Source organism: Taeniopygia guttata, chromosome 6, assembly GCF_048771995.1.
Source record: "Taeniopygia guttata chromosome 6, bTaeGut7.mat, whole genome shotgun sequence".
NCBI classification, from domain to species: Eukaryota; Metazoa; Chordata; class Aves; order Passeriformes; family Estrildidae; genus Taeniopygia; species Taeniopygia guttata.
The window spans coordinates 5,198,611-5,216,117 of record NC_133031.1 but is presented as its reverse complement, the minus strand read 5'-3'; the positions used below and the strand labels follow the sequence as shown (position 1 = coordinate 5,216,117).

At 42.6% G+C, this 17,507-nt stretch overlaps 1 protein-coding gene across 14 annotated transcripts in view; it reads left to right on the top strand.

Moving 5' to 3' along the window:
• The window catches only part of PCDH15 (protocadherin related 15), a 617,117-nt gene that overhangs the window by 147,727 nt on the left and 451,883 nt on the right, over positions 1 to 17,507 (top strand). For 11 of the 14 annotated variants that reach the window (XM_072930869.1, XM_072930868.1, XM_072930871.1 and 8 more), the window contains one exon: positions 11,458 to 11,535. The exons of the other annotated variants lie outside the window; for them this stretch is intronic. The gene's annotated coding sequence lies outside the window, so the exon portion shown is untranslated. The remainder of the gene's footprint in view (positions 1 to 11,457; positions 11,536 to 17,507) is intronic. 14 annotated transcript variants of the gene reach the window in all.

The following is a 17,507-nucleotide window of genomic DNA, read 5'->3' as shown; positions in this document are numbered from 1 at the left end:
CTTCCCAATATCCCATCCATCCCTGCCCTCCTTCATCCTAAGGCCATTCAGGTCATGTGCCATTCTGCAGTTTGTGTGTGTTGGTATCTGGCCAGCCCAGATGTGCTGTGCCAAACCTTCAGTGGTTTTCTACTGTGGATTCTCCTCTAACATGAGGCATTTAAGGCTGCAGAGGCCAGCAGGCACCTGCCCTCCCAGAATCTGTGAGGATAATCCTGCTGCACATTAATCAGCGTGCTCCGAGATGGAGCAGCTCGTTTTGCTCCTGTGTCCCCTGCAGCGAGGCTGCTCTCAACATCCTGCCTCAAACTGCTCCTGGCTCTTTCATACAGATTTATCCTGTGCTCACAGCCTTCATTTCACTGAGCTTAGTTTGTGTTTGCCCTTGCACAGCCGGTGTGTGAAGTGAGCAACAATCCTGTCTCTAGGCCTTCGTGTTGTCAGGTTTAAGAAATTAAGCACATCCTGCCTTGTTTTGTTAAACTCTCGAGGTGTTTCTCCCCTCCTCATTCCTTCCCTTCACCTCCTCTGCCCTCCAAAAAGATTAATTTCAAGTACACAGCCCAGACAAGAGGTGGTGTTGGAGATAAGACCTCACGTTGCTCCCCAGGATCTCAGCAGGTCTCTGGCTCTTCCTGAATGGAGTTGGCAAAAAGCAGCAGCAAAATCAAAGATTAAAAAAGCATTTTGAAATGTGAGCAGCTTGGGGAAGTGAAGCATGAAACTGTAAAATCACACACTTGTCCTGCTCTATGTGTGGAGTACCTGTAGGTATTTATGATATCAGAGGTTTGATTAAATATTTTGTATTATAAAAAGTAAATATTTAATTGTTGTGCAAGAGCCAGAACCAGCTGAAGTTTCTCTGCTTAGCTTCTACTTTATCAGCCATATCATTTGATCATATAAATGGATTATTTTAGGTTTTGGGTTGTGTGATTTTTTTTTTTAATTAGTGGTAAATTTGGTGACCTTTTGGTAATCTGGGGTGTTAGGCCTATTGTGGTCATTCAGAAGTATTTTCCTGTTCTCCCCTGGACTGATTCTGTGTTTTTTCCATTGACAAATAATGGATTTAAGGGATCCACAATGTGAGCAACTTGTCTGATGCACTTGATAATTGGATGTTTGAAGCTGCTGCTCAGTCTGTGAGCCTGAGCTTTTGCTGACACGACTGAGAAGGTTCAGGGCTTTGTTCTGGAGTTATTGGTGTGTTTGTCCACTGCCAGCTGGGAGCAAAGCACTGCAGAGCCTTAAGGAGATGTTTCCAGGCTGCTGAGTCTCCTGCCTGTGAAGCTCAGGATCAGGACAAAACCCCCCAGGTTCAGGTTTTCACTGGACAATAATCGTCTCTCCAGGTCTCAGCAGGTGTTTGAGATGTAGCAAGATGACACATTTTCATCATCTCCTGATGTTCCACTTTCCCCTGGCACAATGACCACTCAAACACACTATGGGAATGTTCACACCTGACATCCTACAGGAATGTTCATATCTGACATTCTACAGCAGTGGTCACACCTGGCATCCTACAGGAATGTTTATATATGACATCCTACAGGAATGGTCACACCTGACATCCTACAGGAATGTTTATATATGACATCCTACAGGAATGGTCACACCTGACATCCTACAGGAATGTTTATATATGACATTCTACAGCAGTGGTCACACCTGGCATCCTACAGGAATGTTTATATATGACATCCTACAGGAATGGTCACACCTGACATCCTACAGGAATGTTTATATCTGACATTCTACAGGAATGGTCACACCTGACATTCTACAGGAATGTTTATGTCTGACATCCTACAGGAATGGTCACACCTGACATTCTACAGGAATGTTCATATCTGACATCCTACAGGAATGGTCACACCTGACATCCTACAGGAATGGTCACACCTGACATTTCTGGCTGCTTCTGCTGATAATGTTGCTCACTCTGTGGGGACTTGTCTGTCACTGGGAGCAATTCAGGCAGAAAGAGCTGCAAGCTCAGCACAGCAGCATTTTCTTGGCTGTGCCAGAAAAGATGCTGCTCCTGCTGCTCTATGGCTCTGCCTCCAAGCTTGTGGGGAACCTCCATGCTCCATGTGCATGTCCTGGGCTGGAATTTCTGCCAGGCTCTCCTGAGGTGGGCTTTGAACTGGGCACTTCTGTCCAGCTTTCAGTTCTTTCCAACCCAATCCCTTCCATGATTCCATGAGAATTTACCAATCATGGAAGGGATTGGTTTGGAAGGAGCTGAAAGCTCATCTCATCCCATCCCTTGCCATGACAGGGACACTTTCCACTACCCCAGGTTGGTCCAAACCCCAAAGTCCAACCTGGCCTTGGGCACTGCCAGGGATCCAGGGGCAGCCACAGCAGCTCTGGGCACCCTGTGCCAGGGCCTGCCCACCCTGCCAGGGAACAATTCCTTCCCAATATCCCATTTAAAAAGCCTTGGTGTCTGAGTTTAATGCTGAACCATGGTTGCTCAAGCAGGTTTTTCTGAGCCAGGCTTTAGAGGTGGTGCTGTTGTGTCCACTCTCAGCCCTGAGTGGGACCCGAAGTGTAGTCACAGGGTTGGGCTGGGTGACTTTTAAAGCATCCTAAAAGAATCTGTCCGAATATAGAAGTTCTATAGGATCTGGGCCCCATTTTGCAGAACTCCTAAATTGCCTTCTTTCTTATTCTAATCTGGTAGAGATGATTAATTTGCTTCAATATCTTTATTTTTAAATGTGTGACTTCGATTTTAATGTGGGTTAAACCTTGGATTTTCACTTGGGTTGCAGCCTAGTCCACAAGGGTGTCTGTGATGAAAGTTCAATGTCTTTTATGGCTTATTGTAGTTAACTTGTTCTGTAGAAACTTTTCACATCTGTTGCTAATTATCACTAAAATCACTACATTAATGACTTTTGCTTAAATACATTTTCACTTCAGTAATTTTCATCGTGTGTTAATTACTGTTCCAAGCTAAGATTTTTTGAACAGATATGTTTCCCTCTAGCAAATGTCTTAAAGTCCTCTCAGCTGTTGTTTTTTCAGGTGTGGTTTTTCTGGGTTTTGTTTTTTATTTTCTTGCTCTTTGGCTCCTGAGTTGCCTTTATCTGAATAACTGCAGCTGTTCTTAACACCAGCCCTTCCCCTCCTGTGAGACAAACCCCTCCTGGAGGCAGGATGTGTATTTTGACTTTTCACATGTTGAGAGAGCAGATTTGGAACAAATTGGGAAGGATTTCAGACCTACAGCTGCTCTGCACTTAGGTAGACTAGAAATAGAGACAGGAAAGCTGATGTATTTTCCATACTTTCTGATGTAGTTTTAGAATCATGTTTCAATTCATGTGTATGTGAATGGCTTATACTGAATTATCCTGAGAATTTTCTGATGTTGAAATCTGTTTTGGCCTCCCAGGTTTTACCCACCTGATAAAGAATTCATTCCACCCAAACTGAAGATGCCTACTCTTGTTTTAAGAACTTTCTTTTATTGTTGCTCTCTCCTTGGCTGGAATGATCTCTGTTAAAGATTTTCTGTTTCTCTATTGAACTGTGCTGCAGATGACAAAGCACAGCCTGATCCTACCTCTACAATTTCTGCCCAAGTGCCCGATTCCATTTTCTTCCAGTTGCTATTTTAATACCACTCAGGAACCAATTTTTTGTTTTTTTTAATAAATTCTCTGGGTTTGGTGATGTGCTGGCACCAGCTGCTGCCAGAGGTGCACAAGTGCCCTAATGAGGGCAACAGGGATGGTTTGTGATGAGTCCTCTCCTCCTCACCTCAGCTGGGAAATTATTTTTAGCAGTGCTCTCCTCCAGGCTCTCTATTGTTTGCTGAGACAATGCAGCTGCACTAAAATATCTCTGTGCACAGGGCATTATGCATTTCTTCAGCTGCACTCCCAAGGTAAAAGGAAAAGATGAAATTCTTCACAGCTGAATTGAGGAATTCCAGAGAAAATGCCTATTTCATCTCCTCCAGCCATGCCTCTGTCTTTTAAAGGCACAGAGAACACACCAGCCTCGCTCAGCCCTTATTCAAAACAACAAAGAAGAAACTAGAATTTTTAAAGTGCAATCTGCCTTGCAACTATTTGGACTTTTTGTTTGTTTTGGGCTTTTTTCGTTTTTGGGTTTTTTTTTTTAATTTCAATTTTTTTTCCCCTTAGAGTAGCCAGTAATTCCAGAATCAATGCCCAGAAAAAAAAATTAAGGAACTATCTTACTCTTTGTGCTGCTATCAGTCAACACTGTTGTCTAATTTAGCACATTAAACCACAATATACTTATTTCTGTTTCTTGTAAGGCATGGAAAGGAAATGAAAGATCTCTTGAAAGATTTTTGGCCCTATTTTTACCAAGAGTTAAAAAACAATAACAATAAAGCTGCCAAAATGTTACAGAGATCTTATCTCAGGTCTGCCTGTTCCATTGGTTTTGATCAGCAGGATTGGACACGTAGGGATTTGAGCTCTGTAATCGTTTGGATTATGCCTGGTTTTTGTGAAAGCTAAATTGCTCAGTTTAGTCCACTTATGAATAACAAAAGACTGTAAAATCTCAGTCATGGTGTTTGGTTTTCTTTAATGTTTCTGTTGAAAACTTAGGGAAATTGGTATCTAGAGCTTATAATTAAAAATCAAATACGAAATTGAGTCTGCATCCTGCTGCAGGATTGATTCAAGTCATCCCTAATGATGGGGGAATGCTTCTGCCATGATTAGACAGCTTCAGGCTCAGAGGAAAACCCTTTAATTAGTTGGGAGAAAGAGAAGCTGCTGTGGCTGAGGCTTTGCAAGGTGCTTAATTTGCCTACTTGTCTTTCGCTGCAGGTGCCACTAATGCTGGGAAAAAAAAAAGTGTTGAAGAAAATTTTCAGAGTTTGGGGAAGGGATATTAGACTAAATTATTTCCTGAAATCCTATTTTTAGTATTTTGCCCTGTGGCATTAATCTATAAATACATTGATTTGTCTTTGACTATCATAATTGTCTCTCCTTAGCAGGGATTTCTAAACTGACTTCCTTCATTTATCCTCAAAATTATTTTTCTGGTTCTTGCCATGTTCTGATTGTTAACCATGGAGCACACTGCTTCCAGAGGTACTGCTGGCCATGGAGAGCAGATTTTCTGATAAGTTTTTTATGTCAGGATACATTTCTCAGGAATTTTGTTGGCTTCCTAAGAAAATCTTTGTCACCACATCAGTGATATTCCTCCACTCTTGCCATCCTTTAAGACTGGGACTCTGTTTTCAGAACTCAAGAAAATACTGCCCTTTTTAGGGTGATTTTTTTCTTTGAAATCAGTGCAAGAGCAGTGCAGGAACACTCATCAGTTTAGAGCTTCCTGTCAGGTTTTATACACACTGCCTGAAGCATAAATCACTTAGAAATTCATCTTTCAGAAATCATTGCCACTTAAAAGAATATTTATCCTTTCTATGGGCTGGACATGAAAAGCCCTGAAGGAAAGCAGATGCTTTTGGAAAGGCTTGATGAGATACCTGGGCTTGCAGTAGTTTTTAAAAATCAGACCAAATACTTGATCTTTAGCATTTTTGAGGTGCTCTGATAAGGCAGACTTGCAGCTGGACTCATTTTTTATCTGTGCTGCTTTTTTTTTTTTTTTTTTTTTTTTTTTTTTTTTTTTTTTGTCTTCCAGGATAACAGTTGTACTTATTTTTTTTCTGGCCATTCTGTACATCATGGTTTATGTTTGGATTGTGTCAAGTCTGAACAAAGGGAGATAAATGGAAGCTGTTCAGAGAAGGAAAGAATGAAGATTATGAAGATGGTGGGGACCAGTTTTATAGCATTGCTGGAACCAGCACTTAAAGGGAGTTACTGGAAATATGGGAGATTTGGGACTTTCCTTTCCTGGAATGCACCACCAGCATGCCTAGGGTCTGCCTTCCAGAACATTTTGGGTACAGATCCCTCTGTTTACCCCATACTAAGGTGATTCTTGGGCTTTCCAGGTGGTATCACTCTGTCTGACCAGGCCTTGTCCTGGTGACAAAATCCCCTTATCATATGGACAGGTAGCACTAGGAAAGATAGCAGGAAATCAATCCCTGGCACCTCACTGTTCCCTGGCTCTGTCAGTGCAAAAGTGATGGAAAGATCAGAGAAAACACGGAATTTCAGGCCAGGGAATTTTTCTTGGTATGGAATTAGATCCTGGTGTGGGCAGTGCTGGTGATGGGAGCTGCTGCTGGCACAGAACTGGGGGCACTGGTGGATCCACCTGGGGCCTGAGCTGACCTTCAGTGGGACCTTGAGAGGCTGCAGAGAAACTTGATGAGGTTCAACCAGGGAAATGCAGGTCCTGCACCTGGGCAGGAACAAGCCCCAGTGCCAGCACAGGCTGGGGGGACCTGGAGCAGCTCTGCAGGGAAGGACCTGGGAGTGCTGCTGAGATCCAAGGTGACCATGAGTGGACAGAGTGTCCTCGTAGCCTGCAAGGTCAGTGGGATCCTGGGGACATCAGGAGGAGTATGGCCAGCAGGACAGGGAGGGACCCAACCCCTCTGCCCTGCCCAGTGAGGCACATCTGGAGTGCTGTGTCCAGCTGTAGGCTCTGCAGGTCAAGAAGGACAAGGAGATGCTGGAGAGGGTCCAGCAGAGGCCACAGGGATGATTTGGGGTCTGGAGCATCTCTCTGCTGAGGAGAGGAGCTGGGCCTGGTCAGTCTGGAGAAGGGAAGGCTGAGGGGGGATCCCATCAATCCACACAGACCTCTCCAGGGGCTGGCAGAGGAGGGTGCCAGGCTCTGTTCTGTCACTGTTCCAGTGACAGGATAAGGAGCAGTGGCCATTCAATGCAAGTTCCACCCCAACATGAGGAAACTTTCCATGGAGGGTGGCAGAGCCCTGGAACAGATGCTCAGGGAGAGCCTCCCTCTCTGGAGACATCCCAAACCCAACTGGAAGTGTCCCTGTCCCACCTGCTGCAGGTGTCCCTGTCTGGGCAGGGGGATTTGACTGGATGTTCTCCAGAGGCTCCTTCTAGCCCCAGCTATTCTGGGAATATTTACTGGGCCACTCTGTGGGCTGTGTGCAATGCAGAGCTGGTGGCTCTCTCTGACACTGCCCTACCTCACACAGGGTGGGAATTCCAGGTGATTTTTACTTGCTAAGAGCAACAGCATTAATCCTTGATTAATGAGCAGGGACTGGAACAGTTTCCTCAGGTGGTTTCAGTGTGTTCTGGGAAATTGTCTTGGCACCCAAGCATTTCAGGCTGAGGACAGTGGGAATTCTTTACAAAGCCCCCCTCATCATGGCTGTGCATCAGAGCACCTCTCTTTAAGGCAGGGGCTGATTTTCTAGTTTTCAGCAGGGTCAGAGGGAACATCAGCACATCCTGGGGTCATCTCTGCATCCTCAGGGCTGGCAGTTCCTGCTGCCAACATCCTGCAATTAGTGTTTGGGAGCTGAATTATTTAGTGTTCTGTGTTTCATAGCTGCTGAAGGGATGAATTTTATTTGCTGCCTCAGGAGCTGGTTATTCCATGTCTGAGTTCATGGAGAGAGCTCTCCACTCACTGCCCTTGAGCTCCCCAGATTTGGTTCTCCTCTCCAAGAAATGGATTCTCTGAGGAAGGGAGAGCCATGCAAACTGTGTTTAAAGGATGTAAAAAGGGTTGGGTTTTTTAATTGCCTCATCTCATGGGGAGTGAAAACATTTTTATTACAAAATGCCACACTGTCTTATTCCCTCTCACAATCCTACCTCTCCTGGGCTGTTCTGAACAACAGGTTCTTCACAAGTCTGGGATCAGTGAAAGGAGTCCGTGGGATTTTAGTCTTTCACTGATCTGAAGTCTCTCACAGTCACATTAGTTTAAGTAGACACTACAGAAAATTGAAAAGAAAACCTCTGTATTAAACTCTAAAGTCACAGAGTGACTCTGGATAAAGCATGGGTTTTAATTCTGAATCAATTTTATTTCCTACAAGGCCTTAATGTTATTATTTGTAGCTATAAAAACATGCCTGACCTGGAATAGACTATATTTTTAATCTCATTAGGAAAAAAAGTTCATTATTTATGGCCTTGAATTAATTGAGTGATTACTTTTGTTTTAAACATGACTTAGATGACTCTACTGTGACTTTACAAAGGAAAGGTGACGCTGAGGTTCCCTCACTACCTGCAGTGGGAGGTCTCAGAAAGGTTTAGCAAAATATGTTCATTTTATTATACAGTTAAAAGCCACTACAAATGTGAAAATTACATGAAACTTATCTAGATCTTGTTTGCTTTTAGTTTGAAACTGTTTTGTTGTTTTTTTTTTTTTTCTTTTTTTTTTTTTTTTGATGTAGCCTTAGTGTAGCACTCTCCTGGTGAGTTTTGGTCTGCTTCTGGTCGTTTTTTTGTGGTTTGGTTTTGGGGCCACAGTCAAAACCCCTTTCTTAAAGCACAATTAGGAGAAGCCATTTTAATAAGTTTATTTGGGTTGTGAATCTCATTATGTGTATTCAGTAGGCTGACTCCTACCTTTTTATTTGTTTTAGAAAAGAGCAGGGCAGATCTTTATTTTTTTTTTTTTTTTTAGTTTTTCAAAACACAGCCATGTCTCTTAAAATTAATTAGAGTTGAAGGTCAGAGTGTCAGTGCTGCTGGAGTTGTTATGACACATTTTTAGGAGCTAAATCTCAGCAGCATTTAGAACCACAATCAGCAAAATTCAGTGAGAGGAGCTGAGGGAGGATGCTGATTAAACTTCTGCTCATGCTGTTGCCCTTGCGCTGATTTAAAAGGAAAAAATACCCTAAAAAGGGCAATATTGCAGGGTCAGGAGTGGGACTGGATCCTCACGGGTCCCTGGCAACCCAGGATTCTGTGATTCCAGACAGAAAATCTCTAACTTGCCAAAATAAACAACCAAACAATCCTTTCATTCACTTCAGATATACTTGAGGGTTAAAACACTTTAAATCAGAGTACACAGAAAATAAAACCTGTCAGGGAGGCTGAGAAGGCAGCATTTCAAAGGCAGTGAATCAGGGAGGTTTGACCATTCCCTCTGCCTCTGGAATTTTGGATGCTGGAGGGAAGAGATGCTCTCTGCTGTACCACCCCAAGGCTTGCACTGTACGATGGCACCAACCTTCCCTTCCTGCTGCTGGACAAACCCAGGGTGGTTTCTGGCCCTCTGATGTTTAAAGAGAACCATCAAAGAAAAATCCCTCAGCTGGAACGTGGGGAATGCTGTTCTGCTATCCCTATTAGTGCAGGAAAGCAGATTTTGGAGACTCTCCTCCCTTGGCTTAGAATTAAATTCCTACTGCTCATTTATGAGCACAAAGAAGGTCAGCAGATCATGAAGGGGCTGGAAGATTGAATTTGAATTTCTCTGATCTCTGAGAACCCTTGCCTCACCTGAGACCACTCTGCTCCTTTCTTCATCCAGGAAGTCCTTCCTTGTTCCTCTGTTAAGGACACCAATGAAAATTGGAAAATCTGAGTTGAGCTACTAATACATGAAAAAGAAGTTAAAGAATTTTGGCTAATCAAGACAATATATTCAAGTCTGTTATTACTGAGAGTTAATCTGGTGAGCCTTTATAGGTTTTTGAGCTGGAATGGCAACTGAAAATGAATAATTTTGTATTACAGAGTGTTTTCGTGTGGTTGGGAATGGCACAATGCTGCAAGAGCTGTACTGATTCTAGACTTGCTATTTATTTAACATTTGTTAAAAAATTTAAGTTTGTGTCAGGAATTAAAAGGATTTCATTAAAATTAGAGATGATTAGGTGAACTGTTATGCCAGTTATGGGAAATACAAAAATAGCTTTGGGTATAATAAGCAGCTTCATTATATTAATGCAAAATATTTTCCTATCATTAAAAAATTAAGGAACATTCCAAATGTTATTTTAGCTCCTAGGGAAAAAAAAAATCAAAATTTTACTTTTTTTTTTTTTTTTAGCACTATTGCTTTGTTTTTAAATTAACTATTACCTACAATTATTTTCAGAGCATTTCACTGATCTCAGGGAAAATACTCTCAAAAAACATCATCCAGCTTCAAGGGAATAACCATTTGAGTTATTTTCTGCCTCTTCCCTCAGCACATAATATTAAATTAATTTATTAATTGTCAGAAACAGCTACAAAGCAGTGCTGCACTGCTCCTGCTAATTTTGATATCCTCAGAAAACGCATTGTTGTTTTCACTTGGAAAAAAACCAAAATATGCTTGCTGGAAATAGCTATGAGATGCAGAGATGAGAGGGATTGTCATGGGAATGTTTCATCATCCTTGGGAAGCAGCTCCTGAGCCTGCAGTGGTTTCCTTGTGTGCACTGGGAGAATTCATTCCCTCCCTGCCCATCCCACCAGCAGGAGAGTGAAGCCGTGTCTGACCAGAAGATTTCAGGGACAACGAGGCCACACACAAAAATAAATTAAAATTGTTTTGGTAGGGTGAGACTGCTTTGTGTCCAAGCACAGGCATGCTGAAATCTGCATTTTGTTCTCATTTTCTGCCTCTAACATTTCATGGGGATTTCAGGAGCAGCCTTCTAGCAAAGGGCCGCTACCAAGTAGTCAGGAGTGATTTTGGTGTCATCAAAACTCATTTTCTCACAGCCAGGTCCCCACTGCTCTGGGGCAGAGCCTGACTTAAGGTTTATGAACTTATTTAATGTTTGTACAAAAGCAAAAGAAACTTTGCTTCTTGTTCCTTCCTCAGCCTGGTTAGAAATGCAGCCAGTGCCCTTCAGGGGGCAAGAGAGGGAGAGTTTCAGGATGTTCCTGCCTTTAAAACTGCAGCCCAGGAAGAGCCAAATTAATAAAGAGAAGTTCTTTGGCCCGGGAATTCCTCCTAATTCTCAGTTTTAGTGAGCTTTAGTCACATACCTGCCTGTGCTGTGTGCTTTACCTCATCCAAACTCAGCTACTACAGCATTAAATATTGTCTGTGTGCTTATGAATGTATAAAAAATGGGAGAAATATAATTATGAGAGTGATCCATGGATGTGTTTTGGAAATCATACACAAGCACAAGGAACCATCAATCTAGTCCTGCAACAGTTTTCAAATTTATTGTGCCAGTGTAGTGAAAATTTTAAATGAACTCATGTATTTTAAATTACAGTGTTTGGCACAGCTGGGCTTGTTTTGTTGTTGGTGTGGTCAAATGACCTCCAAAAATACTTATTTTGAAGTATATTCCCTCTTGCTGAAATCAAGGCTGTTACTTGAAGGATAGGTAGGAGAATACACTCAAAGGCATTAGTTATAAATCAAACCAATCCTTTCTCTGCAAAGCCTTGATTTATGCGCGTCAAATTAACTTTTTCAAACTTGCTGTAATTTATCTCAAACACAGGACTTCTCAAAGAAAAAAAAAAAAAAAAGGGGAAATGAAATGTATTTGTGCTGTGCACTCAAGGTAAAATTTCTGAGTCAGTATTAATCAGGAGCAATGTGTTCCAGGATGAAGGGAACGTAATTCAGCAGATTCCTTTGGAGCAGCACTTGTTCTCCTGGCTGACAGAGGGACCAGAAAAAATGGTAAGAAAACTCCTTTTGACTGCAAAGCTTGTCTTCAATTCTCTCCCTCCCTATTTTGGGGTTTTTTTTTTTTTTCATTCATTCCATTAATAATCCAAAAATGCATATTGGGAATTGTGATGGTGAAGTGTTGAACAGATAAAACAGGTGAAGATTAAATTGTTTAACTGTAATTGTGTAATAGTGAGAAAAGCGTGATGGTTTATTACCTCCAGAGGTATAACTAATGTGTCATTTCTGCTGTTCTGCATGTACAAAAAATAGTTCTGGGGTCTGGGATAGATTTATTATTCTTCATTGATTGCCTCATTCTGTAGCAGGACGTTTCTGGCAGTAAAGCAGCAGAACTGTCACATCCATCATGATGTGTCGGAGATGTGTCAGGGCTGGGGCTCTTTTTTGAACTTTACTGCTCCTGAAAAATGTAGCTGAGCATTATAGGCAGAAGTCTGACATTTCCAAGATGAAAATCAATCTTTTTTTATGTGGTGATTCTCAAAGCAGACTTGAGCTTTGATTGCACAAGGGGTGGTTTCACACGTTGGGGGATACAACAGGGACACCAAATAATTTGGGTAACAGATCTGGCAGGTGTTCTGTAATGAATATAAATTGGAGAAATGATCATAGAAAAGATACTCAAGTCAAGATGGCACAGCAAACATTGATCTGCTGCTGTCACAGCTGGGAACCTGAACGTGTTTATTTTTTGTTCGTGTATTTTCTTGTATTTCTCTTTAATGCTGTGGATTAACCAGGTAAATACAGCCTACTGTGAATTTATATTTCATATAATACAATATTTAGTGTAGGAAAAAAAGAAGAATTGTTAAAATTAATTGCTAAAAGCATGAGAAGCAACAAGAGGTCCTTATGTACAGGAAGGAAGGGCCGATTAAACACTTTGTTAGCATTCATTTTTAAATAATTACTAAAAAAAAAAAGGTTTGAGCAATCTGTATAATTTTAAATACCTTGAAAAAAGAAAAATCATTGTGTCACAGGTCCAGGGCCTCAACACCTGGGCACTGTGGTGTTATTAGAGACAAAAAAGGAGAGTTTTGTGCTGGCAGCTCTGTCTAGAGGCAGCAGAAACCTCAGAAGAAGGGCACCACAGAGCCACAAACAGCCAGACAAGCACAAATTTTTAGATGCTGGGAGTGTGATGATAAAATATTTTGATGTTGGGTTGTTTCCCAGGGAAGATTTTTGGAAATAATGAGCAGAGCAGTCTTGTTTCTTTCATATTCTGTATTCAGGGAAATATCTAAAGAAATAAGATGATGATGTGATACTCAGTTGTCCCCTTCTAAGAGCAAAGAGCATGGAAATTACATGTAGTAGCCACTTTCAAAGATCAGTTCAAGATAATCAGTTGCTATTGAAATCAGCTTGGTTGTTTGTCAATTTAGCCACTCAAGTGTGGGCTGATTTTCCTCACAAATAATGCCTTGTCAGCCACAAACCACTGACTCAATTTTGTTAAGGAGTTTAGCAAGGCATGAAATGCATAATTAGGGGAGGAACGGTTTCATCCCTTTGAGTTTCTAACAATTATTTAATTTAGGACAAACAGCAAAAGTCCCCAGAGCACATGAGTAGTCTGAAGTTTAAACAAGATGACAGCTTAGATGGATTGATAATTTCTCATCCCTACAGTTACTAATCATACGGTGAAAAAAGGAATATTGGCTATTCCCAAGCTAAAGGCACCAAGAGAGGCAAATCCACTTGGCTCCAGAGTGGGCTCCATTAACACAGATTGCCTTCAGCCCATTAAGCCTCAGCACTGAGCTGTTTTAAGCAAGAGTTTGTTTCTACAAGTCTGGAAGCCAAGGAATTAAACCCCACCTGAGTTTTAAAAGCATGTTTCCTGAGCCCTAATAGAATGACACTTTGTTCTTACTTTTGTGTCTCCAGTCATGCAGGAAATTAGAGGACTGGCTTCTTCCTGCAGACTTTGGGTTTCAGGCTTCAGGCTCAATTTGGCAGTTTATATTGCTCAAATTGGCTTGTAAATGAGATATTTGTTTCTAAAGTATGACTGATATCAACTTGCTTACAAATACTTACAACGTGGACATGTCTCTCATTTGATTCTGTAATTATATGATGGCTTTTCTTGTCAAGAGAGCTCAGAAACTTAATATTGATTTATGTTCCTGAGTTTCTGAAACTGCAATGTGTCATTGTTGAGCATAATTTAGAGTGGCCTTTTTTTCCCCCTCTAATCTTGTATGTGCCATTGAGCTCGTTTGGGGCTGGAATGATCTCAAAAATCATTTAACCCTTGTGTGGGTGTGGTGACAGTGACATGGATGATGATGATGATGATGTCATTGAGGTGTCTGATTTCTTTATGGTTGTCTGAAATGATATTTTCAGTCAAGGCTCTGAATAAACTCAGCATGAGAATTATCAACATTCCAATCTGTTGGGTGTCCTGTGGGGCTTTATCTTCTCCTGACACAGCAGGAGGTGGGCATGGATGCTCTGCTTGCCTGTGGCCCAAAGTGCTGTGCTGACACCCCAAAATCAGCCAGACCTCGAAGGGATCTGTGAGTTCCTTCTCAGTAAAATGAGCTCCTCAATGATGCCCAAAATGTTTTTAAAATTAAACATTTTAAATGGCAGTTTTTGATGGAATAGCAACTCAAATGATCAGCCTGTCTTGATGAACAAGATTTTAAAAAGGTAAAAAATCAAGGGACTATCTTCCAACCCAATCCATTCTGGGACTAAGTTAAGGGGCAACTACATTTAAGGAGCACAGTGGCATATTTGTTTCCTGTCATGTTTTTCCCTTGTGTTTGCATTCCAGACCATCTGTAGAGGCCCAGGCAAACTGCAGTCTGTGCCCTAAAATCTCTGTTGAAACCACTGCATCACAGTTCCCCAGTTCAATGAGGCTGCCATTGAGCTGATGTATTTAACCTGCAGATAAATAAATGCACAAACCCGGTCCATATTTTCAATTCATTTTCATAGCAAAACAAAAATCATGATGGTGAGAATTGATTTCAGCTTTTGCATTAATAAATTGATGGGAATATTCCATACGTCAAATACTCCTGGAATTTGGGAGACAGTTTGTGAGATATAGAAATGAATGTTTGACACATGTTGACATTGAGATCAGAGCTCTCAGTTTTCCAGGATGTAATGAAAATGAGCTGACCTGGACTTGGTGGACTCTCTGTCATGGATACTTTTGTCTGTGTGCTGAACTTGTCTCCCCAGTCCCTGAGCTGGGATCACACAAGGAAGTGTGGCATGTATGCAGGAGTTTGGACTATTTGGTTTCATTTGCATTGGGAGATGTCTTTGTTAACTCAGTGTAAGCCATTCAAATTTACTCAGCTCGGGTTTGAGTCCTGAGGTTTCAGGTGTGCTGATAGGACTGATAGGATAATTCCTGTCAGCTGGAAGCCTTGAGTAGCTCAAACAACACAACTTTCCTCTGAGGGCTGCTTGCTGGTGGGATCAAGGGCAGTGGTGGGTTGCAGTTTTAAGAAGATCATCAGAAGCATGAGGTGAGGAGGAATCCAGCAGGGTGAGGTGGGCAAAGCTCATGGAGCATTCCCAATTGCCTCATCATGGGGACAACCCTGGGAAGTGCTCATTTATTTGCTATTTCATGAGTGGAGCAGTATTTCTGTGCCTTCACAGATTGATTGGTGTCAGAGGGGGTTGTTTATCATCAAGTTTTGTTTTTGTGGAGGAAGCCAAATTGGTGCATTGGTGAGAGGGGCACGTAGCTGAGGGGAAGTGTTCTGCTGAGCTGCTTTGGTCAGATAAAACAGGCCTCCTGCTGGAATACTAGCCATGTGCAATTGTTCTTTCCTAGCAGCTCATGGCTGGGAAGTGCAGGATGTACACCAGCAGTGATATCTGTTCATATTTTCTATCGAAATCCCCCTCCCAGATGTGCCTTTAACAACTCTTTAATTCCAAACCATTTCCATCTCTGATAAAATTGCATTAATTACTCATATTCCTGTATTAGCTTTGCTCTGAAAGTAATAAATTGTCTTTGTGTTGTTGCACAGCATTTTGGAACAAACAGAAATCCAGGATCTGTAGTGCTTGTGTCGTCACAGGAGATCTTTGAAGCACTGGTTGAAGCACCAGGAGTGTTCTGCACTCTCCAGGGGTGCATTTGTACCTTCAGAATTGCAGAGAGAGGATGTTTTCCCATCCTGTGCTGACAGATTTCCTGGCAGAACTATGTAAGGTGGGTCAGGTGTCTGTTCAGTGATGCTGTCACCATTTAAGTTCATTTAGGAGGGAGTGTGGGCCAGCAGGGTCCCCTTGCTACCTGTTGTAAATAAGGGGGAGTGTTAGGCTTTCCTTCACTTGCCCAGAATTAACTTTCTGCAGCAGCACCATCCAAATCCCCTTATATCTGTGTCCATGGAATGGTTTTGGAGCCCTTTACACTTCCAAAGCAGACTGTCAGAGGTGTGGAGGGAGGGAAGGGGCTCTGTTTCCCCCATCCATGTTTTGGGAAAGAAGGGGTGGATTGTTAAGAAGAGCTCAAAGCTTCCACGGTGTCATTTGCCTGTTCTTAGAGAAAATTTGTGTGGGCCACTTCATTGTGGACCTAGAGGGCCAATGGCCCTGGGCTGTGCCAGCCATGGGGTGGCCACAGGCCAGGGCAGGGTCTGTGCCCTGGGCTGGCCCTGCTGAGGGACCCCAGGGCTGTGCCCAGTTCTGGGCCCTGGAGGGGCTGGAGCGTGGCCAGGGAAGGGAAGGGAGCTGGGGAAGGGGCTGGAGCCCCAGGAGCGGCTGAGGGAGCTGGGAAGGGGCTCAGCCTGGAGAAAAGGAGGCTCAGGGGGGACCTTGTGGCTCTGCACAGCTCCTGCCAGGAGGGGACAGCCAGGGCGGGTCGGGCTCTGCTGCCAGGGAACAGGGACAGGACAAGGGGAAACGGCCTCAAGCTGTGCCAGGGGAGGCTCAGCTTGGACAGCAGCAGGAATTTCTCCATGGAAAGGGTGCTCAGGCCTTGGCAGGGGCTGCCCAGGGAGCTTTGGAGTGCCCATCCCTGGAGGTGTCCCAGGAAAGGCTGGAGGTGGCACTCAGTGCTCTGGGCTGGGGACAAGGTGGGCACTGGGCACAGCTGGGAGGGATTTTCCAGCATCACTGATTTTTGACTCTACAGTAGGGCTTCTGTGCTAATGAGGAGCTTGGTTTTCACAGCTGAAAGCAAATAGTGTGTTTTTAAAAGCCAAAAGTAGTTTCAGACATGGGAACAGTAGTAAAATCCTGAAATGTGTTTTCATGTTCCTTCAATGTAGAGAGGTTCTCACCTTTTGGGTTATTGATACCTACATCTTAATAATTTCTGAATTTTACTTGAGTTTTCCTTCAAGGACAGGTTGGATGGGGCCCTGAGCAACTTATTCTAGAGAGCGACATCCCTGCTCATGGCAGGGGGATGGAATAGAAGATTTTTAAGGTGCCTTCGAAACCATTCCAGGATTTTATTATTCTAGTCTAGTGTTCCATCTTACCAGAGAATGCTGGTGAGTCAGAGGTAAATATTGCCAAGCATTCCATATGCCACAGTGGAATAATTTATGCTTGAAACAGGTTTGTGGACAAAGATCTCATTTCTGAAGTTACAGCTCCTTCTCTCTGTAAAATGGGGGGTGAAGGGGATGCATATCCCCAGTTGGAGAAACAGGTTGTGCAGTTTGCTTGGGTTTGGGGGGCATTGCTGCACAGACAATTCTGCCCACACAGTTACAGATTGGTGCCATGGAGTAGTAAATACACTTTTCCATATCTTTTTTTAATCTAACAGGTTTGTGTTATCAAACCATTAAAAAAAAAAGTCTTGTCCCTAATGAACGTTTCTTATTCCTTCAAGGTTACAAGGACATGGCTTCAAAGTATGAGTCTGTCTGTTGAGGGTTGTCTCAAAATTGGATACAGATTTTGTCTGTTTTGAAATTCAAAAATCTCTTTAG